General features: G+C 40.1%; 1 protein-coding gene and 1 long non-coding RNA gene across 2 annotated transcripts in view; both read left to right on the top strand.

The window, feature by feature from the left end:
- The window catches only part of ADCY5 (adenylate cyclase 5), a 208,384-nt gene that overhangs the window by 67,196 nt on the left and 115,055 nt on the right, over positions 1–26,133 (top strand). The window lies entirely within an intron of this gene.
- LOC135417367 (uncharacterized) lies at positions 1,583–25,919 on the top strand. Its single transcript, XR_010432011.1, has 2 exons — positions 1,583–3,947; positions 25,814–25,919. It is a non-coding gene; the product is annotated as an uncharacterized LOC135417367 (long non-coding RNA).

Below are 26,133 nucleotides of genomic sequence, written 5' to 3'. Positions count from 1 at the left end.
GATTCAGCGTGCCATGGATAACCTCTCCTCCCCACTCCCAGTATGCATTTCCAAGTTTCTAGGTAAACCACACTTATTACAAATAGGCCTTGTGTGTTTAAAGCAGAAGGTTGTATGGATTTAAATACTTCACTGGTTCTTTCTTTAATACGTCATGGTCAGAGGACAATTGCTGCTCTTAAATGCCGTAAATTTTCCCTAGTGGTCTAGAGATTCAAAAAATTATTCATATTATTATGATGATGGTCAGTTGAGAAAGTTTCAGGTTCCTTTGCAAGAACAAGGTTGGAATGTGTAAAAAGGCCTATGAAGCTGCGTTTCCTTAGCTAACATCCCTGATTTCCTTTGGAGAATCTATGGTTGTGGTGTCCTTAGACTGAAGTCAGATGGTTAAAATATAAACCAATTTCCTGGAACTTTTCCTCTCACTTTGTACATAGTTCTGTCTCTGTTGTACTTGTGCATCCCAGCCAGTAGCAGCAAGAATCCAGTAGTTCAAAGTGCTGCTTATTTTCCATGGCTGTTTTCATCAGCTCTGTCAGGCCTCTACATGCATTGTTCCCAGCTTCAGAGGGTAGCCAGGAACTCAGGATCTGAAGGCAGATGTATGTCAGTGGTGCCAAAACAAGCAAAGTCCCCCAAACCCACAAACCCCAAATGCTGCAGCAGTTTATGTAACAGGATGATGGGCTCTGGCAGCTTCCATCCGTGGCCAGGAGATGATATGCTTCCCTCCCTCCCCTTTGGAAGAGAAAAGCAACAGGTTTGTGTTGTCCACAGCTGAGGCACAGAGAGGCTGAAATGACTCACATGAAAGGAAATACGGGGCAAAGCAAGGAATCAGGCCCAGCTATTCCAAAGATCAGATTAGAATCAGCTGATGTGTTTCTGATCATTTGCTTGGACTATGAAGCAACAGCTCAACCAATGTCTTGCTTGAGCTTGGGAACTTTGCACCATGACCTTTCTCTGCTTTAGCATCGTGTTTTCAGTATTTTCATGAGTAATCAATGCTGCTGGCTTACAGATACTGTAAAATATTTTGCAGTATATGTACCTAATGTTTCAGGACCTCAGCCTACAGAGGAATTAGGTCTTACATATTAGCCTCTCAGTTATCCCTTGCATGTAACTTTGGTAAGTACAGCCTGAGAATGAGCTCTACACCATTAACAGGCTGAGTACGGACATGTAGTTCCTACGTGTAGAAAAACTGTGCACGGTGTTTTGTCTGGGTATCATCTTCCTCTGGAGATTGTGACTACCCAAACACTCCTCTTCGCATCCAAAGTTTGCAGGTCTTGAAGGAGGGGTGTGTGCAACCATCCCTTCACAGACACAGATCTTATACTCCAGGTAGAAGAAACCAGAGAAGGTGGAGTCAGGGTTAGGCTGCCCCTTTTACTTGCAATGGCTCTCACAGCCACAGTGGAGCTGAAGTCATCTCTAAGCAGGAAACAAGGTAGTAGGAAACATTTCCACGTTTCTGCTCGAACTTGTCACTTCACAAAGATGAGAACAAGATGTGGAGTGGACAAAAGAGAGTTATTCTGTCGCATAATATTGAGGGGACTCACTTGGCCCAAGAGAACACAGGATCGTTGTCCCTTTTTTCAGGATTTTCAATTTTCAGTTAAAATTTCATTTCTAGCATTTGCTTGTCATCCTCGCTCTCACTGGAGGCAACATGCTGATTACACACACCAAAATCATTCCTTTCCCACCACCAAAACGCTGTGCTGTGTGTGGTGGGATCTCACAGTTATTTCACAGTGCTGAGCTGCAGTTTGCTGTTTTAGGATGGGGAGTGAAGATGAATACCCTCTCCTGTTAAAGCTGTAGGGTGGTGGGATGACATCAATGAGAAGTGAACACCTGGAATGCTCCTTAGTCAGGAACATGTGCTTTAGAAGGACTCCTCTGACATCTTTGCCAATAAAGATGTTACCTTGTAGGTATGTTCACTGTAGCATCTATTTCCTTCTTACCTTCATCTCCATTATTTCGCTAAGACCACATTTATATTCTGAGAGCTTTCAGTGTTAACATTGGTCAAGATCAATGTTAAGTTCAACTGCCTCATGTATTACAGCTTATTTTAGGGACTTGCTTTAGAAGCCAACCCTGTTAATTCTTTTGAATGTGAATCTTGAATTTAAGAGCTATGCTTTCGTGGTGATGTAACATTTTCTTTTGTTTAACATTTTTCTTTGTATGTATTTTTCCCCCACAAACGTTTTGTGGAATGCACAAGAACAAGGCCCTCTCCGGCCTATTTTGAGAGAAGCATCTGTGAAAAGTGGAGTGGACATTCTTAAAAAACTGAAAACTCTTACAAAGTTGTAAAAAGTTTAGTGCAAATCGCTCTCACTTCAAATCTGTCCACCTACCTGAATCTCATCTTCCCTGTTCTTTGGAAAATGCAGAGGAGGAACAAATCTCACTTTGATGAAATTGCTTCATCTTGTTCCTTAACCACCTGAATAACTCAATATGCTAAAATTATGCTTGGGAAACATTAAAGAAGAAACAGAAGAAGAATTCAAGAAGTTGACAGTGATTTGTGTTGCTTTATGCATTTCTGCATAGAACTTGAATTATTGATTAGCTGTTATTTCAGTAATTGATTTTTTTGCAAATTTTCACTGCCCTTATAGAAACCTGCAAGAATGAAAATGTTAATTTGTATTGTTGAAATGATCTAGTGTGTCTTTAATGGCTTTTATGAGGTGATCCTGCCCTTCTATGGCACCGCTGATCTGTCAAAATTCAGTGCAGTTGATTTAATTTATACTGATATGTGTGAGAGAAGATGGGGCCTTTCATTGCTTTGATACATTTCTCTTCCTCCAAGCAATAACTGTTGTGCATTTGGAAAGATATATTTCTTGTGCGTTTAAACGTGGAAGGATTATTGGAGTGTTGTATAAAGCCTTTGTCATGGACGTGAAATTTCACGCAGCGGTAGGTTCAGCTGAGTGGCTCTTAAATCATGTAGCAGTTCTCAGATTAAAGACAATCCCAAAGTATGAAGTATAGGTAATCACATTACTTTAAATAATTTCTGTTTGTAATATTTCTGGTAATTTCTGTTATAGAAGAGGAATTAAATTTGGATAATAATAAGTGTCAGATTATCAAAGACAAATTAGTCTGTTTCAGAAGCATCAAAACAGCTCTACTGGGCCAGAGAAAAGACCTTCTCTGAGTCAGACCAGAGCTCAATCCTTTACTCTCTTTTTCCAAAGCATCTGCTACTGGCTGGTGTAGAGCAGCAGCAGCAGAGGCAGTATTCCTTCCCAGCTTCTGGCAGCTGGTCTTTGGTTACTGCTTGAGCCAGAGGTTCTCTCTGCATCATTGTATTTAATAGCCCACGATGGACCTTTCTTCCATGAATTTCTCTAATTGCTTTTCTTTTAATGGAGTTATGCTTTTAGTTTTCATAACATCCTGTGGCAATAAGTTCCACAACTTAATTATGTAGTGTATAATAAAAAAAATAAAATTGACCCCTCTTGTTTTAAGCAAACTGTCCAACCATTTCATTTGGTGCCCCCTATTTCTGGCATCATGAGAACAGTTGTTCCCGCTCTGTGCTATTCTTGATACCAGACCATAATCATGTCCTTCTTCACAGTGATCTCTCTTGCAGGCTGCAAAGTCCTCGTCTGGATAATCTCTTCCTGTAAAGAAACTCTTTTGAATCTCTGCTATTTATGTCTTCCTTCTCCCTGTCGTTTTCTAATTATCCCAAATCCATTTCAGAACTATGTGCAGTATTGAAGATGTGGGCAAAATTCAGTTTGTACGCAGAGAGATGATGTTCCTATTTCTTTTGTAATCATCCCTGACATTGTTTTCCTTTACCATCCCCAAGCATTCAAGTTGGTGCTTTCAGAGAGCTCCACGTTGTTGTTTCAAGATCTCTCTCTCCGGAGTAATAACAGGTAATTTAGATCATGTAACTGTGTAGGCACAAATTCTATGGGTTTTATCACGCATAGCCCGTTGCATTTACTGCCACTGTATTTCCCAGTATCCCAAAGCAGCTTCCTTCCTTTCTGCTGTCTATGGTGTTTATCTTTGCATAGTGGGTAGAACTGAACAAATAACATATGTGAAGATTTTTGCCTCAGTTGTTGCCTGCTTCAGTTGAATGGCATTATCTTTGAATCCAGGTTTTGCCACTGCTGTACAAAGCAACAGCAAGTTTTGAGGGGAAAATGAGCCATTTGTTCAAGGAAAGGACCACACTGATGTGTGTGGGCTTTTCCTGGTACCCAAGCTAGCTCTGGACTTCTTATGTAGCCCTGCAGTGTGCTAGCATGTCTGTGCCTGTACAGAAAGTGGTCAGAGAGGAAAGCTACTGTCTCTCAGGAACACTTTTTTCACTTTTTTCTCTGAGTGATAAGATTACAGTACATTTAGAAAAAAAAAAAAGAGAGAAAAGAAAATTAAAGGTTACTTGGCATATGTAGGGCCATAGTATGGCCATATAAATTCATTAAATAAACAGATGAAAGGTGGATAAAGGCTTCTTTGTGCTGTCCCTCACAAAGGCCAGGCAGGAAATCCACCTGGGCAGGAAAAGCAAGGTGTAAGCAGAACAAAGGGTGCAGCAAGGGACCCTTCTTTCCTCCAGCTCTTTCCTTGCCTCCTGGTTCACAGACACAACTCTGCTCAAGGTCTGCTTTGCTCTTCACACCCTTTCTCTCTCCTATTTCTGTATCACTGTTAAACCAATGCAAAACTAAATACAAAGGTGAAAATCCATTTTACTGGCTTTTGAAGTGCTGAAAGCACAGTATTTCTGGAAATGGAAAACTTGTATGCTGTGACTGACTGTTTGATGGAAAATATAAAGCTGAATAGCTTGGTAAAAAATCCAAATAATCTATTTTCTCGGAAGCTCTGGCTTTCCAAGTAGTAAAGCAGTAACCAAATTTGGTTCCTCAGAGGCTTGCATGGTCATTAGGTATTTAGTATTGAGTAAATATTAGCTTTCATGGTCTGGTGGATTTGTGGTACTGTGTGTGATTACCATATTTTATTAAGAGATATCTTTAAACATCTGTGTGATAAATAACTGCAGCATTATGTCAACTTGTATCTGTCATGTGAGTTCAGACACAAGCAGAAAGGCAGTCTTTCTTACATGGCAAATAGATGTTTTTGATGTTTTTTTCTTCTCCAGAGAAACAAGCAGACTTTTGTGCTCCACAGCTCTGTGGTTATTGTGCTTTTGCTGCTTTACACTAGGGGATGAAAGTGGAAGGGGTGTCTTTAAAATTATTGTTGCTATTATTTTATTTTTTTTTGCCTACTCCCATTATTATCCAGAAATAAAAGTTATGACTTCTTGGGTAGGAGTAGAGGGTACAAGAGAGCCATTGAATGCTATTGATATGAGGTGACAGCGACTGCAGCTGGGCTTGCTCAGGAACCAAAACTACAACTAAGGAATGCATAACTAGGTCTGAGACAAGCCACAAAAGAAAGCAGAGAAAAAGTCAGTTAATAAATACAATAGATGAAATATCTGACAGAGAGCCTTCCCTTTTACCTACCCCCTGTCATTCCCAGAGCATCCACTGAAGATAAATTTAGGATCTCTGAATCTATTTATTGTATGATTTTCGTGTGCGTGAAAGTTGATATTGGGGAAAAATGGGAATGCTTCCATTTCCAGGTTTTGGATTGCTGAAGGAGGAAAGGAGGGGCATGGTTAGGCATAACTGCACATGAGAACCAAAACAGTTTGCTGAACCCAAGAGTCTTTCAATAGCATATGAGCCAGCTAATCCCTTGTGGATATAGCTTGTATTGATCTCATTAATGGACCTCTAACAATGAAACTTCCCATCTGCAGATGGCTTACAGACAAGTGGAGAACACACAAAAGAGATTTACCTTGTTGACTGTATTCCATTATATTCTAATGTGTTACTATATATAAACATAGATGGATTTTTTTTTTTTTTTAATCCTGTAACCCATGAACAACTGAACAGGACTTGACAAACTAGTAGAGGAAATCTGTCTAGGAATGCTCTAGTTAGATTACTTCTGAATCACCAAACTCTTACAATAAAGATGAGAAACTTTTAAAATCTACATTTATGAGGAAAGTCACAGATAACTTGTATTTCAGTCTGATAAATTTTCAACATACTGTTTCAGAAGCATAATAATGAGAAATGGAAAAGCAGATGTTGAGAACAACTACAAGGAAAAAAAAATCAGCGTAATTTTTTTATTTCAACAAGTCTATATATAGGAATGAGTCATTTCACCCGCCTCTGAAAAGGAATGTGGCCACTTACTAGAAACATATTGCACCACTGTGGGACAGTTCAGGGCAGGTAACAATATAAGGAAAGTTTGCCCTCTGCCAACAGAGCATTAGCTGCAAACTTCTGCAGAGGTTTCCTTTCCATTGCCCTGCAAGATCAAAAGCTTCCCAATCTGAAGTTCAGAGTAGATATGCATTTCTTAAAACGAAAAACAAAAGATGAAAGAAATTCTTCAGCTATTGTTGACTGCTTTGTCTCTGATTGCTAGGCCAATATTTAATTTTGCATGCTTTACTGACTGTTACATATTTCCTCTGAGTCAAAGTAAATTAGAAAGTAGAGAAAAATGTTATTGCAAAAAGTAAGGTCAAATATGCACCTGGTCGTGCTCATGGGAAGCACTGAGTATGCTTTAGTAGCTGTGTTTTTCTGGTCCAGGGTAGATTCACAATTCTTAATAATTTTCCTCAGATTAGGAAGAAGAAAGACTAATAGCATCAGAGTTAAAAGTGGATATGCTCTCCTGAATTCCACATGGGAGAAGGTCCCTAAGAGAGGCTTTAGAAAATCCTTCAGCTCTGAAGGAGGCTGTATTGGATCCAAAGATGATTAGCTGCTGCTCTGGGTCCTCCCACTCACACATGTTCCTGTGTATATTGTAATTCAGCACAGAAAAGCATCGCCAGGGCAGCACTGTTGGGCACTGAGGTGAAAGTTAATGGGATGAAATGTGACTGCATTATGGTGCGAAAGCAAGTGATGGTTGGTTACTTCAATCCCAGTTGCGGATTTGTAAGGAAGATTTCTGCCCAAGTGAATTATGTGAAATTATTCACAAAGCTGACAGTTATTAGTAGCAGACCTAATTGGAACATCATGGTGGGATTGAAAATTTTTGCAGAAGAGGCTGAGTGGTTTTGTCAGTTGTGTGTATGCCAGTAAAATGCTGACAGTTCGGGGATCCAAGACTGCATATGCTTAAACAGCAAATGAAGCCCTGCTTTTGTGGTATTTCTGTGAACAGTTTGTGAATGCCAGGAGCTTCACCCTGTGTTACTTCTGAGGATATTCTAGTAAATTAGTAAATTTATGTACTACTAGAGACAAATCAGCGTTGTGCCTTGTGTGTAGTCCTGTCTGGAGTGCAGATGAGCAGTGCTGGTGGTTGGGGTTCACCTGGGTCCTGGGGGTCTCCTCTTAACTTTTTAATGCCAAGAGTGGACATGTGTGAGGAGGAGGTGATCTTTGCAGAGGGGGAGTGTGGAGGACTGGGGAAAGTGAAACTGGAAAGCCCCTCTGTGCCTTCTGGATCATGGAATACTGATGGGCTTTGTTTTAAAATTCACTTTTAAAAAAAGAATGTGGGTTATTGGAGAGAAAAAAAACCCAACCCTGACTGTTTGGAGAGAACATTGGAGTTTTGGGGTCTGCAGGAATGTCATTTTGTACCTCAGGAAGGGCCTGGTCAACTTCCTCCCTGTGTCCACTCATTTTCTGTCTCCTGTGGGACAGAGACCCCTCTGGTTTGGGCTGGGCCAATGGGGACACAACCTCCTTACTGCTGGTGAGGGGGGGCTTTCAGCCACAGCCCTGCGTGTGGGATGGGGGAGGAAGCAGGCCTGGAGCTGTTCCTCACACCCCACACTGTCCTTCCAGCAGATCTTAGAAACAAACTTTGACAGGCTCTTCTGTTTCTATTTGGGATTTTCAGCCTGATTTTCCAAGCAAATGAGGCTGTGTGATCACACTGTGTGTGAATTCACCTCTCTCCCTCAACAGGACAGATTTCAACCAGCTCTCTGGTTTTTCACCATGTTTGACAATACAGAAGAGATCTCAAAGGTTACCCAGGCTCCCAGAAATTGCGTAAAATAGCATCTGGGTAAAGGAAGGTGATCCAAATTCATGCCCTGCTGAGGGTAAGGCAGGCAAAACTTGGGACCAGAAGCAGCAGTTGGCTGCCCAGTCCTGAAGGGTTCTGACCCAGTGGCCACTGCTGTGCACCAGCCCTAGCAGGTCCTTTGCCAGGAGGCAGGGGAACAGGGTACCACAGTAAGAGGAGACAGAGGGTACACGTAGGTGTGTAAATAAATCCCTCCTTGTGTACCAAAGTTTGTCTGTCTCCCTTCTTCAGCTGACAAGGTGTCTGCACTCACGTGTGCTTTCCTTTTCAACAGAACTTTTAAAGAGCTTAGTTTAGTGAGAATCAGGCTTTGGCACTTACCCCAGGTGAAACACGGCCTCATGAGGAAAGGAGATGGTGGGCAGTGGGATTTGGGGTCCTGCTCAGCACGTCGGGACTTCACTGTTCACAGTTCAATTCACATAACCAGAGCATTTGAGGCAGGAGATGCATTAGAATGATGGAAAAGGCCACAATCCTAGACAGCCTGTAACCAGCCTCTGTGTTCATGAGATAAAAAGCCTAGTGCAGTGAGGTCCCTGTGTCACCTCACTACTTACCTGCTGGCAGTAGGGTAAAGTTAGGAACACAAACCTAACTTCTGAGCATTGGAGGAACATGATGGTATCCTTGCTCTTAATCTCTTCCTGTGACATCTGCTGGAAAGCAAAGTATTTTTCCCAGGGGTGTGAGATGGTTACATGAGAGCCCTGTTTGCTGCACAACTTCCAGCGGAGCCAGCATAAACCTCTCTTGCATATTCCTGGAAAGCCAAAAGCAAAGTTGTCATTTGTTGTGTCGCCTGTGGCTCCCTTGGCACTGTGAGAGTTTTTCCCTGTCAGTTGACGTGCAGATGCATCCTCTGGGGGAAGGTGGATGTGTCCCCAAAACACTGTGGTGACACAGAAGCAGGATAAGGTTGTGAGGTGGGACCACGGTTTTCTCTGGAGGCTCTCAACAGCTGACTCTGAGCATTGCAAAGCTGCTTTGGTATGGCTCTTTCTCCAGAAGTAACACTGTCTCGCTCTGTGTGAGGGACATGGGACTTGTCAGCCAGGTGTTACCATGGGAAGCACTCTGCTGGCATGAGGATGAGTGGTGTGGCTTCCGGGAGAGGAGGCATTAGGAGGAAACCAAGTTTGTAGGAGGTGTTTTTTAACTGCCTGTTTCAGAAACTTTTAGCAGCTGTTTTCCACCAACTTCTCTCCAAATTGCAAAGACCTGGCAATTGTTTGAGGGCCATCCATGAGCAGTGCTGCTAGCAAAATCCACTTTTTCAAACTTAAGCAAACACTCCACTAATGCATTGCTATGTACTGTGTGAGCCAGAGAGGAATGTCTGTTCTTTAGCATAAGTGTTATTTTTGCAAAAATAAGCAATGCCTTGTGAGTGAAGTGCATCACTGAAAATATCTTCATCTAGATTTTGGTTGTAGCCTCCCTTCTAATTTTTTTTCCCTGGTCTTGGGGAATGTACAGAAAGCTTTCAGAAACAATAATTTATTTTGGAAACAAAAAGCAAAATAATTGTTACCACGGAATCTTTAACACTAATGAGCATCTGCATCTCCCAGTGATGTGGCTTGAAGGTTAAGTTATGGCACTCAAAGCTAACAGATTTGGGGAAATGATGTTGAATTCTTCACTGGAGTATGCTTTTTTACATGCATCTGAAAAACAGAATTTATACTGAACTAAACTTTTTAGGACTTCTCTGGTATTAGACATGTGTAAACTGCTTGGAAGTCATTTGATGACAGAAAGCATGTATAAAAGTTTTGTTATAAATTCAACTTTTTCAGAGACACTGATTAATAATAGAGTAAATTTGGCTTTAGGTCTTCTAATACTCTAATATCAACCATGTTGATGCTGATATGATGCATATACGATGTGCTGCCTATTGATGAAAAGGTGATGTGAACTAATTTTATAGTGGCAAACTTTCTAGAGTAACTGTTAAGAGATGGCCTCAGTGGATCCCACAATGATGTTTGTGGAGTCTCAGCCTAAGGTGTACAAAAGTATTTATTAGCTTCTCCTTCTGGGGGATTTTTATTAGCACAGATTTTAGAATATGGAATAACCTGAAAGCCTGTTCACTGTAGGGTGTCATTCCTCACTGAATGGAACTGCATTTAATGGGTAAGGCTTCTTTCTTTAATGTCTAATTTCCCCCAGAATATCTGCAGTTGGGTTTTGTACGTTGTGTGGGAATTATGAAAATTTACGAATTCAAGAAACTATAGTGTGAACTCACTTCTTGGTAGGCACTTCTTCCAGATAATATTATACTACAAATAAAGTAATGGTATAGTTGGGTAGGAGCCACTGAACTGACCATGTTGGATTTTGGTTCTCTCCTTTGACAGGTATTCAGTTTGCTGCTTGGATAAATTTAGTGCTTCTGTTATGTTGCTTATAATTCCCATTTGTCCTTTTAACCAGACCACATACTGGAGAACTTCCTCAGGAAGCCTTGCTAAGCATTTGTGTTTCAGGACAACTACAGGAATATGCAGAGCTGCTATGGCAATGGAAGTACGCTGAGCATCTGTTATGTTTGTAATAGCTGGAAAATAGTATAGTAAAAACCCAGGGACACAGCTTAAGTGATCCAAAATAAGATACAGATCTCAAGTCAGCCTCTAATTCAGTTTTTCTTTCAGTTTGTTTCACAATAGGAGTAGACAGAAGAAAAGAAACATAAAACAGGTTTACTCATAGCTTGATGTTCTATCTGCATACAAACCAAACATGTTAAACTTGGCACACAGACTGTGTTCACCACACTGGGTTGTAGCTTTGTGGCTTCATAGAAGAGTATTTACAATACATAGTTAGCATTACATTTAGCAAAGCCTCAGTCATCTGGAATGTGTTCTTCTTTCCACACTAGCAATCCTGAAGTTAAATTTCCAAAAATATTTTTGTTTCTACACCTTTTTAATTCCATGAGCTGCAGACTGGCTATTGGAGGGCTGCTTTCAACTGCTCACTGAAAAATACCTTTGTATCAGCCTTGCAATCTTGCAGCACTTCTTGCTGAGCCAGTTTTGCTGTATCACTAGATCATGTTTCTCCAACATTTTAATGTGTAGAACTACTATAAATGTTACAGCAGATGACTTTACTCCCAAACTAGAGGGTTTTTTAGCTATAATTAGAAATGTCTACTAGACCTGGGCAGGGGAAAGATGATCCCTGTCAAGTTGTGCAGGCAGGAGCTGGCGGTGTAAGCAGTGCTGTTCTTTATTCAGGTAGAAGAAGCTTTGCTTTGTGCAGGTAGTTTTACTGTAATAGTATAAGGTACAATGTCTGACATAGATGCACCTCCTCCTATTATAGGAACCTACCCCTGCGAAAACATTTGTAGTTTTTTATTACAAAAAAAAAGCAGGAGAAAAAGTTGTTTTCACTGGAGTGACATTCTTGTCTTGGGAAGGGAAAAAAAGGTTCACTTTAGAGTTCATCCACCAAAGAGAATGTCAGTAAATTTTGTTGTCCAGCAGATAATAATAAGCAGTACATCTCTGTCAAGATAGTCTTTCTTGTTTCATCACATCATCCACCTCCTCTGGGAATGCCATACTGTTGAAAACTAAAAGGGCATTAGCTTTTCAACAACATGCCTACTAAATTTTAGGAGTGGAATATAAGTATAATCTTTTCTGATTCCCTAGCTGTATTTCTGCAGGTGGGTGCAACTTTACTCCAAGTAATATGACAAGTAAGCTCATGGCTATCTGATGTGCAATTACTTTATTACTGCCAGCTAAGTTTTTCCATCTCGCCCTGGTAGCTGTTTGCCTTGATTTGCATCCCTTTTGTCCCTAGCTATATACAAACAAACAAACATCCGTGTTCCTCTCTCTTCATTTTTTTAAAAATCTCTATCAGTTGAGTTATACTCTGGTAAATCACCTGCTTTAGCACTGCACCATAAAAGCTGCACAGTTAATTTTGCCTGCCTCTGCCCCTAGTGCGTGCTATAAGGCAGTCCTCGTCTCAGGAGCTGCTCAGCAAGTAGAGGATGGACTATGATGATCCATGATAGACGAGGCACGTGGTGAATGATTGAAGGCTCTTGGAGCATATTTTGCAGGTCATTCCTCTCGGTGGCAAAATGAGTTTCTGTTCAGTTGTTCTGCACGCCACTGCAACGGCACAGAAACTGCTGGTTGCAATCACTGTCCTTCACACAGGTGCCTGTTACTGCAGCGATGCTCAGGCAAAGGAAACCCTTCCCAGCTCCAGTAGTTGATAAAGTGCAAGGGTCTGTGAGCTGCTGACAGCTTAGAGAAAGAGAATTTTGGTTTTGTGTGTACAGTCAGTCCATGTCTAATATGGGTGACACGTATTATCCCAAATTGCAAGCAGGATTTTGCGTGTTTTTCAAGAGAAGTGGTTAATGTTCTAACATGCGTCATTGTTATCAAGAGCAGAGTAGTATTCGGGAAGGTTGATTGAGCTGTGAAGGCTGTTTTCACAGCCTAATGAGCCAAGTAGGAGGCTTTTCTGGAGCAATTCAGAACACCTTCAGCACAGCTTCAAGTTTGAATCATTGTCCAAAAAAAAGCGTGTTCTTCTGAATCCTTTTGCAAAGTCATTTCAGCTTTACTGAAAGAATCAAAAGTTGAGAGACTAGCAGCAATCTGGAGGTGGGCTTTGCTTTTTGCTGGTTTGTTCTTTTATTTTCCCCCTCTCTCCCAATATCACCCTGGGTTCATTCCTGAAGCCCTTGGGAATCACAGAAAAGTAATGTACCCCTGGAAGGGACTTCAAGAAACTACACAGCTTCATTGTTCATGACTCCTTTGCCTTTTTCTGTGGCACAACTGAATATCCCAAAGCATTCCTGACAGCTGTTTTTTTATTCATAAGCATTTTTAGTGAAGGCAGTTCAACAAGTATTCCTGGGACATGTTCCCATCCTTAACTGTCCGTATTTAGGGAAAATTCCCTAGAGTCTGACCTAAATAAGCCTCTCCTGCAAATAGAGCCAACTTCTTGTCCTTTACTCTGTAAATGTGATGAACAATTAATTGCTGTCCGCTTTAAATATCACTAACATATATTAAGAGTTATTGCACTCCTCTGACATTTCCCAAACTAATCCAGATCTTTAACCCTCTGATTCTAGTAATTATTCCCCAGTGCCTTAATTTTCTAGAGAGAATTACAACATTTTAATTTCCAACTTTGCTGAGTGTTTAATGTTAATGAGAGATTCTTGAAGAAGATTAGCAGCAGTTTACAGGTTTATGTTTTTCTGATTTAATTCAGTACTGAATTTCACCAGAACTGTGGGCTTGACTACATTTATCCTGTCTTACATTTTTTTAGCTGCTTCTTTTCCTTATTCTAGTTTATGTTTTTGACTGATTTTTAGAATGGTGTGAAGTTGCTGGTCATGGCTAACCTCTTTTTGTAAAGGTGTGGAGCAATGAAAGCATGGATTACTTTAGTCTCAATCATTAATTATTTTTTTCTCCTTCCTTATGATATATTTATAGAATATTCTCTTTTCATCTTTCATGTCTCTCCATCCTTGTATTACTCTTGTAATGTAGGTTCTGATTTTATCACGGGAGAGCTTTGCTTTACATTCATTCTTAGCCACAAGAAGTTGTTTCTGTGTTGGATTTTCAAAAGTTCTGATCTTAAGCAGCTAATACCTTCTTGTCTACTGTCCTGCTTCCATCCTGCTTCCACCCTTTCCCTCTGAGAGCTTTTCATTGTTTTCCAGCTGAAGTTTCTGTTCCAGGGGCCCAGCCAACTGGTTCCCTGAATTTACAGAAGCCTTTTGAAGTCCATTATCCTCATTCTGTTGCTTTTATTGTTTGCCCACACACTCAGAGGATAACATCAGTATCAGTCACCTTTCCCTTCTGAACCCTCAGAAGGTTCTTCCCTGTAAATCAGAACTACATCAGAAACAACCACCTCTGTTGTAATTTCCTGCAGATTTGAAACCAGAGTTAGTCCCGTTGTAAGTTATTCTCCTTTGAATAAATTGTTGAGAGTTTGAGATTCATATTATTTAAATGGAAATATTGAAAACTGCAGATACCTAAAATCTTGGTGCAATCTTGGCAGTACTTCTGGGTGGTCATCTGCACCATGGTGGGAAGTAACAGGTACCGGTAGGGCAATGCACCTCATTAGAGGAACAAATTTTGCTGGAGGTGAGATGGTCCAAGGGCAAGGACAGAAGAAGTGAAAAACGACAGTTTGCATGTCTGAAACCTGCTTTTTTTGCAGTGTCAGTTAAATAAAACATATTACTTCAATTTACAAGCCTTGCTTTGTCATAGAGGATGGACTTCATCCCACCTCAGTAGCAGCCTGTATTGTTGCTTCTAGGTAGGTGGTGAGGAGGGGGATGGCATCAATGTGCCCACTGACTCTGTAGTATAGCCCTGCAAAACCTGAACAAAAAAAATTCTTAGTGGACATCATAACCTATTCCATTTGAGAAATTGTTTAAAGCAAAATAGCTGTTGGTACCAATCACCAGAGTGAAAATCTAGACAAAGCAACTTCTGCCACTGTCCAGACTAGGAAAGTGGCCAGTGTTTGCCAGCTGCTTTAGCTAAATTGTTTACCTAAAGTAGGTACTAAGTGGTGTTTAAAACGTAAGCTAACACCTTTCCTGAACATGCCTCATCTGGTTTGTTTAAACAAGACTGCCCAATATCTCCTTTCATTGTGAACGATTACTCACGACCCAGAAAAACAGTTTGTCATGAATTTCTCTTAGATTTCAGTGTGGAGACACAAACCTCAGCCCCAGGAACTGGTTGATGGTGCTTACAGTTACCCTCTTAGTCTTCCATGACAGTTGTGTGGGTTTTGCTTAAGTACAAATTGGGGTTTTTCACTGCTGGTCTACCTGCACCTTGATTTTATTTCAGGGTCCTTCACTGTACATTTGACTCTTTTCAGAGGGAGCTTAAATGTTTAGACATCTGACAGGAGGCTCAGAAAATTTTCAGGCAAGCCAGCTTCTTCATTATGTTTTGTATAGCTTAGATACAAAGTTTACTGTTTGCTGAAAGATTGATTGCTTTGTTTAAGTTCATATTACTCCATGGGCTGGACCACAGGAAAAATGGAATATGGGGTGTTGAAACAGTGCAGGAACACAGGCAGACCCTGTATGCACATGGAGAGACCTGTCCTAGAACAGCACACTTAAATGCCCCCCTAAAAGTTTGGAGTTTTACAAAATTGTTCATGGGATTAATATTTTTTTCTGGATTGAAAGCAAAGAGAGAGAACTGGCTTAAAAACAACAAGGAATGAGAAGAATGATTATTTTGTAGTATTTCCTCAAAGGTTTCCACCTTTTTTGGTGTGAGAGCCTAGTGATTGTTGTGCACAAGGATTGGCTTATTCCCAATCCTGTTTCCCACCAGCCTAATTATATCTAGTTCTGTGTTTTTCCAAATCATGCAAAAGCAAATTTACTCCTTTTAGAACAACAATAATTTACTCACGTTCTCTTTACCTCTGGAAAATGGACAGTGCAACCTTGGCTGCTGACTTGAGACTTTCCTCCTCAAAGTATACAAATCCTTTATGTCATACGTGTTTAGTTAAGAATCTTTCTCTTTTTTTTTTTTTTTTTAAATCACATAGTAACTTCTGTAAAACTGTCCTATTTTGTATGTTGTATCATATTCCTGAACTTTTTACTAAACATTTGTCAAGTTGGATGTTATCAGGTAGTATAGACTGGGTGAGTGGCAGATGACTTCCTGCAGCTTGGTGCTGAAGCCTTTCATTTGGAGCGAACCTGAAACCCAAAGCTGAAATTGTGTTGAAGCTGTAAAACATTGCTTATGTTGTGTCCTGATGATCAGAGAACTTGTCTGCAATGCAGGCCATCTGTGTTTTGTTTCTGGTTTTCCTGGTGACCCGCTGTGTCCCTGCAAGCAACTCTTCCCTGATATTCCCCCAGAATGAAGTGGAAGGGAAAACGTGAGAAGAGAGAAGTGCTCACAAGCCTTGCTTGGGAAAGGCACCAGCTAAAGAGTGACTTATTTACAGCGATGTTTCTTTCCATGTCAGTATCAGAATTTGACTGAAATGTTCCTACTGTGTGTAGTGAAACAGCCACCACTTTTTAGTGAACTCTTGCAGGACTTAAACTTTTAGTTGACAACAGAAAATGTAAATTTTAGGAGGAACAGGGTCGGTGGGAATGTTGTTTGCCAGACCTCTACCTTTCCAATGTACGTGGATGTTGATGTGTTTGTGCGTTGCTGATGAGAATGTTTTAATGATATGTTGAATATCCCAAGTGATGCTGAGTCCGAATGCCTCTCTCTAATTTTTCCCTGCAGCTGCCTCAGTGGGATTATGCTTTCTTTTCATCCATTTTTCACCAAGTGTATTGTGTAAAAGTATGTAAATATCTGTGCAGAGAGGGCAGCACAAACTGCACACATGGCACTGTTTAGGCAACCCAGACAGATGGTGCGAGTGTAGTTACAATGAAAACAATTCCTTCCACAAGGGTGGGGGAATGTTTCATGTCTCTTTGGCTATGTGAAGCTCTAGCAGGATCTGGGCCTGGGTGCAGAGTAATCCCTCAACTCAGAGCTCTTGCTGGCAAAAAATTGCTTCATGCCACTCCAAGTAGCTTGAGTCCTATAATATTTCTCACTTCAGCAAAGATGCAGGATGAAGGGGAATGCTGGTTCAACTGCTTTTCATTTTGATCCCTTCCTATTGTTTGGCTTCCAAGAAGCATTTTTATTTACCCTTCCCCAAATGAAAACATGAAACAATGGTGGGATTGGTTTATCAGGGCTTCACAGGCTCTGTTAGAGGTTGTGTTTCATAGCTTTACATCTGAAAAAAAAAAGAATGGAGGGGTGCACTTCAGTTTGATATGTCTATGAATTTGTTGATTTATTCTGATTTGTGTTTATACAAATTCTTCTGCTGTGTGTTCATGCCATAGCCTTCGTGGTTGGATATCTGAGTTCTTCATCCACATCATAGAAACTTGGAACAAGTTTATTTAAAATAGTCAGCCATCACTTCTTGCCTGTCACCCTGTGACCTTTCCTACCATTTCCCATTTGCTAATCTTTCTCTTTGCCTACATCTACACTGCTGCAAAACACTTCCCACAGTGCCAGATGCATCCTCAGAATTCTCATTTCCTGCATGCACAGGTGAGGGGGTTGGAGAAAATAGAAGTAACCAAGAACCCCTTTGGAATTAAGAATTGGCAGCAAAGCTCATCAAATCAGGCTCCCCACTGCAGTGGAAAGAGTATGTTCTCTCCATCCATCCATCCATCCATCCCTGCCTGCCTCATTCCCTTGCAGTGGTTCATTACTCACCAGTTGGCTGCATTCCTTTTAAAATGAAGACTTGACAATGTGGAAAAAAACTAGGGTGAGAGGAAGGCAGAGAAGGCACCCTCAGAGCAGCAATAGCAGTAAATCTGTGCTCAGCCTTTCCCTTGATGACTGTCCTCGCCATTCCTCCCCCTCTGGCAGGGTGCCTCCGCTGCAAATGCTCCTCTGCAGACACTCCCCCCACACTCCTCCAGCTCTCAGCATCCCTCCTCGCCTTCCTGTCTTGGCCATGCAGGAGCACCATTTCCCTCTCATCCCAGCTGCCTTTTGCTGGAGCTCCCGGGTGACTCCTATGCAGAAATATGCGTGACAGACAAGACCTTGCTCGGTCTAGCAGCTGTTGCTATGGAAGGATGTGACATTTAGTGCTAGTACAAAGGGTCAATTAGATAAGAGCCCTAAGAATAATTTCTGTAATGTGGGGTTCAGTGATTTGGAGTGGGGGAGACAGCAGTAAGAATTATGCAGCTACAAGTAATCTGGGTTGTTTTGTTTTTTTTTTTAACCTTGCCTCAGAGAGCTCACAGTTTCAAGCAGACAGATGTTACCACCTTCAGATATTAAAGACATGCTTAATCTCTATGGAGACATTTTGCTTCACCTAATGAAATGAGCTGCAGCAATCAATTTTATTCTGCACCTATTGATCATGTCTGTTTTAGGGATACAAATACAAGACAACCTTAATTAAGAGGATCTATCTCTTCCTTTAGCAGTGCTTTCCAGCAGGAAGCTTTCACATCTTATGTTGTACTTTTTAATAGAAAATCTCTCTTCTGTCAGAACCAGAATTAAATTGAAATCAAAAGCTTGTATTTCTATCCCCTGCCCCGATTTTAAAGGAACAAAGTGGTCTATATTTTTCAAGTACCTAATTCAATTTATTGAGATTTATTGTACCACAGGAATTAGAAAATCAATAATTTTAGCTGATGGGTGCACTGTTTATTTATATGTATTTTTAAGATTGTGAATGTGGATGACATCTGTCTTTTCTAAATGGAATGGCTTCATTGTAAATAAAAAAAAAAGCTTAGGATTATTTTTTCTTTAGCATTTATGCTTGAGGATATTCTCCTTAGTTTCTTTCCCTCTCTTCCTAGCCATATTCCACATACAATACATGCTGTTTTCAAAATAGTTTGCCTTTAGCATAGTCTTCAAAGAGAGGAGGTCCAGGCAATCACACGGGTGCCATGGGTGTTGTGGACAGGAGTCTAACTCAACAGTTGTCCATGTATTAAATGAGATACTTGGTACCACTGATGTAGAACATACTCCTTTCATGTCTGAACTCTAAATGGAACTTAACATACTGTGGTGCAATTTCTGAGAGAGCTGGTACTGGATATAGATTCTAGAAAGCGTTTGCAGGCAAATCTATGAAGTGTTTGTGGCTGGTGTGTGGCAGCGATGCAGGGTGAGGAGCTGGCTTGTTCAGCCCACGCTGTGAACAGCACCTCGCTTTCTGCAAGAAAAAGGGGAAAGATGGTAGTGTGTGATGGCTTAGTGCTCTGCATCATTCCCCTGCCAAAGCAAAGCACTCCTGAGTGGAGAAATGTTTTCTTTGCTCACAAGACAGCTGTGGAAAACACACACAGGAATTATATTTAAGGAAATATTTGCTTTTGTGAGGGCAGAAACATAAAAATAGTTAAGCAGTGGCATTAGATTGCTCATGGTAGCTAATCATAGTAGTGTAGCTCAGTATCGAGCAATGAATGTACCAAACTGTATCAGCAGGGAGCGATTGTAGAGAGCGTTGCCAGCAGCGCTCAGCGTGTGCTGCGTTTCTCACCATCTCAAAGCACGTGTCATCCTCCACAGGAGCGAGGATTATTCCATTGCATAGCATGATAAACTTGGGCACAGCGAAGTGTCCAAGCTGAACATACAACAAAACTGGGAGGACTACAAGAGGAACCTTACTCTTCATCCCCTGCACCTCCAAGGGTAAAACAAGGAGCACTTCACAGTCTTGTCACGGAGCTCAGCACTAACGGGGCTTTCTGCTCGCCTTGTTTCAAACTGGTTTAAGTTGGGTGTGGCATAGAAACCTCTGGCACATGATACAGAGTATCAGTAGGGTTAATCGGTCCTGATTTTGTTAGAGATGCTGAAGCTGCAGCAGTCACTCTGTGCCTTGAACTCTCCGGGATGCAATAAGGCTCTGTGTGGGTGGTGTTAATCCCAGAGCGGCTTTGTACGAGCAGCGCTTTCACCCGAGTTCTCTTGGTTGAAAACTCCTCTTTTTTGTGGCTCAGCCCCCCAGAATGATGTCCTGCTATGGGGAGAACACTAAGTCTTATCCTGAAATTTGCATAGCATCTTCTGCTCTTTCAGAGTTTTGCTGCAGGTACTTCTCAGGTCTGCGTCAAAAAGATCTTTTAACTTCTGAACTCAAGTTAGCCAAAGTAGTTTCCTTTTATGGGAAAGCTATGTATGGCAGCTGGGGGGAAATGGGAGTTTAGCAAGTTGCTCTAAACACAGAGAATCATTTGATTCTTCAGTTTTTTAAACCCCACCTTGTGTAAAGCTGATAGCTCTGTTTTTAAAGAAGAGTGCTTCAAATGAGTGTATGTAGAAAGCATCTACTCAAAGCAGTAATTCAAGTGTTTTTACTTAACTGACTCTGAGAACTTCTTTGTGAACAATGGTGTACTTACATAAACTCGTCTTTATTTACATAAAGTTCAATAAAATAAGCTATTTCGATCTATTGATATTTTCCTCCTCCTTTCTAGGATATAAATTTGACTTCATTTGACTTTCTTAGACATTTTTTGCCCCTATAAGGAAGTTCAGCATCTCCCAGCAGTATGCTTTGCTTTGTTTTAGTTCTCTGCTGGATCTCTGAGTGAAGTTTGATGTTCTTTAGATGCTGCTCAAGAATTCAACACACTAGTTTGTTTATTTGTAGGAAAACAGTTGTTGCTGGACATCTGTTGCTTGTGGTATTTCATGCTGGAGTTAATACTGTTGCACTGCTCAACCTAAATTAGTAATAAATACAGTTTGACTTACGTGACTTTGAGAGATGGGACTCATCCAGGGCCTTACTGAGAGCAGTGTGAAACATTATATGAAGATCTGCATTGGATTTCTAAGTTCTGCGATGATGGATATTGTGCAGCCAGCATGAAACCACTGCACTTCAGAGCTCTAATCTCTCTTATTGTTATTTTTTTACTCAGACACTTGATTCCCCAAAAAAACCCCCAACTTTAATATTTCATTAATTTAAAGATTCAGCCAGCCCCTGTTGGTTCAATTTAGCCTGCACAGATTGAAGGGTCGCAAAGTAAATCCTGTTCTGTTGGTCTTGGACAGACAGACTGCAGAGAAATGAGCTCTCTGGGATGATTAGCTGGAGGGAAGGGGACTCTCCAGGGCTTTTCTAATGAACTGAGAGCTCTTTTAGGGGCCTGCTGGTAAGACAGGAGCACCTTGTGCTTTTCTGTCTCCTTCCTCTGTCTTCCAGCTCATCATTGCAATACAAGTAAATCAAACAAAAAAACCCCCATGATTCATACACAAAGGCTTTAGAGGGATGTATTTTACAGCTGAAGACAGTGTTTTATATCCTCTGAGATACTGATGCTGGGATATTTTCTGTCTGGCATTTTTCTGTTTCAAAGCTTGTCAGTCATACCGGTATTTAATGACCTTTCAAAGGCCAGTTACCACCTACAGGACTTTGTGGGGTGCTTTTCTTGTCCCAAGTAGCTTTTTTCCAACCTTGAAAGTGGATAGTGTTTCCTTCTCTTTGAGTTCATTTAAATATGAGAACAATTTATTCCATAGCAGATTGAAAAATGGGAGTCCTGGCACATGTGGAATAGGCAAGGTATATTTATGCAAAAATAGTATAATGGGAGATATTAGACCTGGTTAAATACCAGGTTGCATTAAACCTACCTAAATTTCCACTTGAATTTCCCTTGGAATTCCTCCTCTGTGCTCTCCTGTGTGTGGTTGAGCTGCCTTAGCCTTTTCCAGCAGGTTCATCCAATGGCACCAAGTTGAGTGTGTGTGACTGCATTTCAGAAGCTGAAATTCCTGTATGGGTATCTCTGTAAAGCCTTTGGGATGAAGGCACTCTGCTGTTGTGAAATGTTTTCTTGGTTTTATTACTGCAGCGATAACATCTTACACTGCTTTTTCAGTGGCAGTATTGCACCCAAGAGGGCAACAGTTCGTGAGTTAGGAGTACTACGAATTAACACTACTCTTCCCTTTCTCTTTAAAGTAAGGAAGTAACATCCCTTTTTAATAAACAGATGAATTTGAAGCAGAATTGAAATTCCTTTTGAAATACAGTCAGAAAAGCTATTGCAGTGAGGGTTTAAGAACTTAATCCAGAAGGAAGTTTGTCATTATTCATTCCTCAGCATGGAAAAACCTCTTTTTAAATTAGTGAGGGTAGTTAAAATAATATTCACCAATACACAACCTTAGGTATCAGGGGCTTACTGCTAATTCAAGCAAGGCAACATTTGCTTGTTGCATCGAGGCAGCAGGCTTGGCTTTCAAAGACCCTTTTCATCTCAAAGTGTAGGAATGTGCTGTATGGCAGAAATGGGGAAGGAAAGGCTTTTTCCCCTTACATAGAATCTTTTTGTAGTTCACTTGCATTACACAGCACGAATCAATTTGAAATTCAAGGAAAAAGTGTGCTTTGAGAGCAGCTGAGTATCCCACATTGAAATAAGTGGTGAGGGTTTAATAATTTCAAGGTTGGTGGCCAAACATGTTATAGCACCACTTACTATGCAGTCACAAAGTAGAAGGGACTAAGTCATTTGACATGTGAACTCTGCTTACAGAGATGTTATTACAACTTCAGCTTCTTAAGTTTCTGTTTAATGATTAAATAATATGAGTAACATTTGACTGTTGTAATGTTGCATTGATTTTAAACCACAGGTTTACTCAGACAGTAATGATTCAGCTTTCTTTTTGAGGAAACTTAGCAGAAAGACTTTCTTCTTTGAGGAAAAATACAAGTAAGCAGGCATTTTCAGGGCATCTCCATGGCACTGTTTCTGAAAACAAAGCGTAGGAAGCAGCATATGGCATTACATCTGCAGTGTTTGACAGTAACCAGTCCTGGTACTTCAGAGGTCAATTTACAGAAGAAAGCAGTTAATCTGCCCAAGAAAGTTGCTCCTCCTAAAGCCAATGGTTTTGAGGTTAACATAAACTCTGAAGTGTTTGACACTAATTCCTTCAGCACTTGCCCTCGCTGAACTCCATTTCTGGACATGTCTCTGGACAACTGTCCAGATGGGTCCAGTTTTTCCTTGAACCTTGATCAGGCTTTGGCTTCTTCATTAGAATCATTAATATTTTGCAATTGTGTAGCTTTACTAGGACCTGGTAAACTTTCAAATAACCCATTGGAGTTGATTTATGAAAGAGAGTAGAGGATTCTGATATTCATTCTGCTGGTATTTTGTGACAGCACATACTTCTGTCAATCACTTTCTTACTTCTGTGTCATTTGTTTCTAAATCACGACAAGTTCTTCTGTTTTTTTTTAATGGAGGGAATACTTTGGCACACAGTCTTCTAGATGAGAATGAACGACTGATTTATACAAGTCTTTCCTACAACTTTATGGAAAGGGAACGCTTATCATTTGGAAGGTAGATGTGTTTCCTTGTCCATAGCTCTGTCCTTAAACCCTGCTGATATAAAATTCTCATTTTAGGTGTTCAGTGATTAAGTATGACGATCTCAGTGAGGCAGGTCCCGTCAGAACCCAAATTGCAAGACTGAGATTGCTTTAAGCAGATAAATGACTTCTGGCCTATCAAGGCTTCCATGTCTGAAGAGATTACATTACAGCAGTGAACAAAAGCAGTGTTATAAATGATGTGGTTAAGAAGATGAGCAAGTTTTTCACTATAATGTGAAACTGGCACATGAAAACCAGCCTGAACATTTAAACTAATAGAGTCATTCTTATTTTGCATGTGTCTTATTGTTTCACGTCTGTTATGTTTGTGTCATTGACTTTGTAGTAACTCCATAATACAAGCACATTGTCACCAATAAAGCAGATGGAATAAAATTCCTTTTATATAATGTAATTAAGAAAGTAAGCACATTGTAGGAAGAAGCTAGTACGCTGCTCTTTCTTGTCAAGCAGGAACTCCTCATCCGTGGCAACCTCTGTTGGCAAAGCGTGAAAGTGCCTTTTCTCTTCTTCAGCAAGAAATTGTTCTGCTTGGGTTTTTTTTTGATTTTGTTTTAAAAAGCCTTATATAGATGATGATGTTCATAATTACTGCTGTCTCACTGAAATGGGTGAGAGTTTTGGCCTCTTTGGGAACACTGCTAAATCCCTCACTTATACAAGCAAGAGAGCATTTTCCTCTTAATTAGAAAATAAGTCTTTCTAATAAATAAAATAATTTGAGTATTTATTCAGTGTTTCATTCTCCTGGCATAATGTATAATATTGAGATATGCTAATTGACACACCATATCTATTAAGAAACTGTGCCATTTAAAAAGTCATGCTTGTAAGATAATAATTAAAAAAGCAAGATGTAAGGCTTAAGTGTCTGCTCATGTCATTTTTGGCCTGTCTAAATTATTATGTAACATCTCTGGGGTTCAAGATTTCCCAGGTTCCCTAGGCAATCTGTTTCACTGCTTAATTATCTTCACATTTAGAAAGTTGTGTTTGTTACATTAAAAAAAAAAAAAGAGAAGAAAACTAATGATGATAATCTGCTTTTTGTTTTTTTCTTTTGCAATTAAGTTCTTGTCCTGGCTAACAGTGACATGAAGAACAGATAATTTCCCTTGTTTTTGCAATAGCCTTTCATATATTGAACAATATATTATCATGTCACTCTTGCTTCCCTTTCCTAAATCAAGCAACTGCAGTACTTCTTACAGGATGTGTTTTCAATCCCTGTAATCATCCTCATCGTTCTCCTGTTGGAGTAGAATAACAGCATTGCTGTATGTGTCATGCAGACCATGTTCCTGTTTATTTACCAGTACCACAGTTTCTGTTGGTTTTTCTTAGTATTTGACTTCATTTCATTTTATGTGATGAAACATATGTCAACTGTATCATGTCATTGTGCTTAAAAAAGTGGTGGAGATACCGGACTGGAGTATTTAAAGGAGGAATGAATATATTTGGTAATTTAAATGCCATTTCTAACTTTACACTTTTGCTGTAGTTCCTATAGGATACATCAGTAAATATTCACCTTCTCTTATTTCACTGAATCACAATCTGGGTAAGGTTGGAAGAGACAACTTGGGAGGTCATCTAGTCCAATTTCCTTGCCCAAGCAGGGTTCCCTGGAGCACGTGACTCTGGATGGTGTCCAGACAGCTTTTGGAAATTGCCAGGGAAGGAGATTCCTAATGATAGTTCCTTGTGACCACTGAGACAAATCAAAGAAACTGCTCATAACTTTGCAAATGGCTGATTTATCTTGTTTTCAGGAAAAAGTCTTTAAGCTAAATCCAAGGCTTAACAGGTCTCATTCAAAGTAAATCAGATGAGGTTGGAAATAGAGTGGAAACAATGGAGAAATAAGGAGCTGGAATAGAGGAAAGCTAGTACAAGTTGTAGCAACTGTGTTGTTTACCATTTATGCTGTGTTTTATTAGTTCTGAATTGATTCATTTTAATAATTACAAATTACTGTCTCACAGGGTCTTGTAGTATTGAGGTTTTCTTTATTCATAATGAGGTGAAGTGATTCTTTCAGCAGTGATCTCTGAATCGTGTTCAACACAAATGTGGATCTTGATTTTGTTGAGCATCAGAACATTTTTGCAATGTTATTAATATTATGGCATCTCAGTATTTCTCGTGGTTTTGAGATAAATTTTTTGCTTATTACCTTAATAATATTTGCAAACAGTGCTTCTATGTTAGATCTCACTGACAATTTACCATAATGCAAATGTTCCTCTAAATGCTAAAAAATGCAAGAGAAGGAAAGCATAGATAGCTATAAATGCATAATTTTAAAAAATATTATAGACTTCGAATTTTCCATAAGGGTATTTCTTTACAATTTTATTTATTTCTTTTCCTATAAGAATTCCATCAGAATAAAACCACTTTGGTGCCTCTAACTTAATATTCTTTTCCTAGTGAAAAAATCTGCAAATTGAAGTTCACACTGATAAGCATGTAGACCTCATGATCTAAACTGGAAGCAGCAGTAAAAGGTTTTCTCTTCTCTCCTTCACAGGGCATCTTGGACCACAGGCAACATGGAGAGGATTGAAATAGAAGATATTATATAGATATAATAGATTAATTATTAATTATATATTAAAATCAGAATTTGAACATAATTGGGTGTGTGTTCAAACTTCATGGAGTTGCTTAGTTTCAGAGTTATGGCCAAATCATGATCTGTATTGTGTACTAGTAGAACAATCAAAGAAAAGGGTGTTCAGATCATCTTTCATCTGAGACCAAAACACTTATCAAGATCTGGACCTCACAAAGAACAGCTGCAGGACTGAAGGCTGTCATGGTCTCTTAGAAGCTGTAAAGCTCTGGGAT

Source organism: Pseudopipra pipra, chromosome 7, assembly GCF_036250125.1.
Source record: "Pseudopipra pipra isolate bDixPip1 chromosome 7, bDixPip1.hap1, whole genome shotgun sequence".
NCBI lineage: Eukaryota > Metazoa > Chordata > Aves > Passeriformes > Pipridae > Pseudopipra > Pseudopipra pipra.
This window is presented reverse-complemented; position numbering and strand designations above follow the sequence as displayed.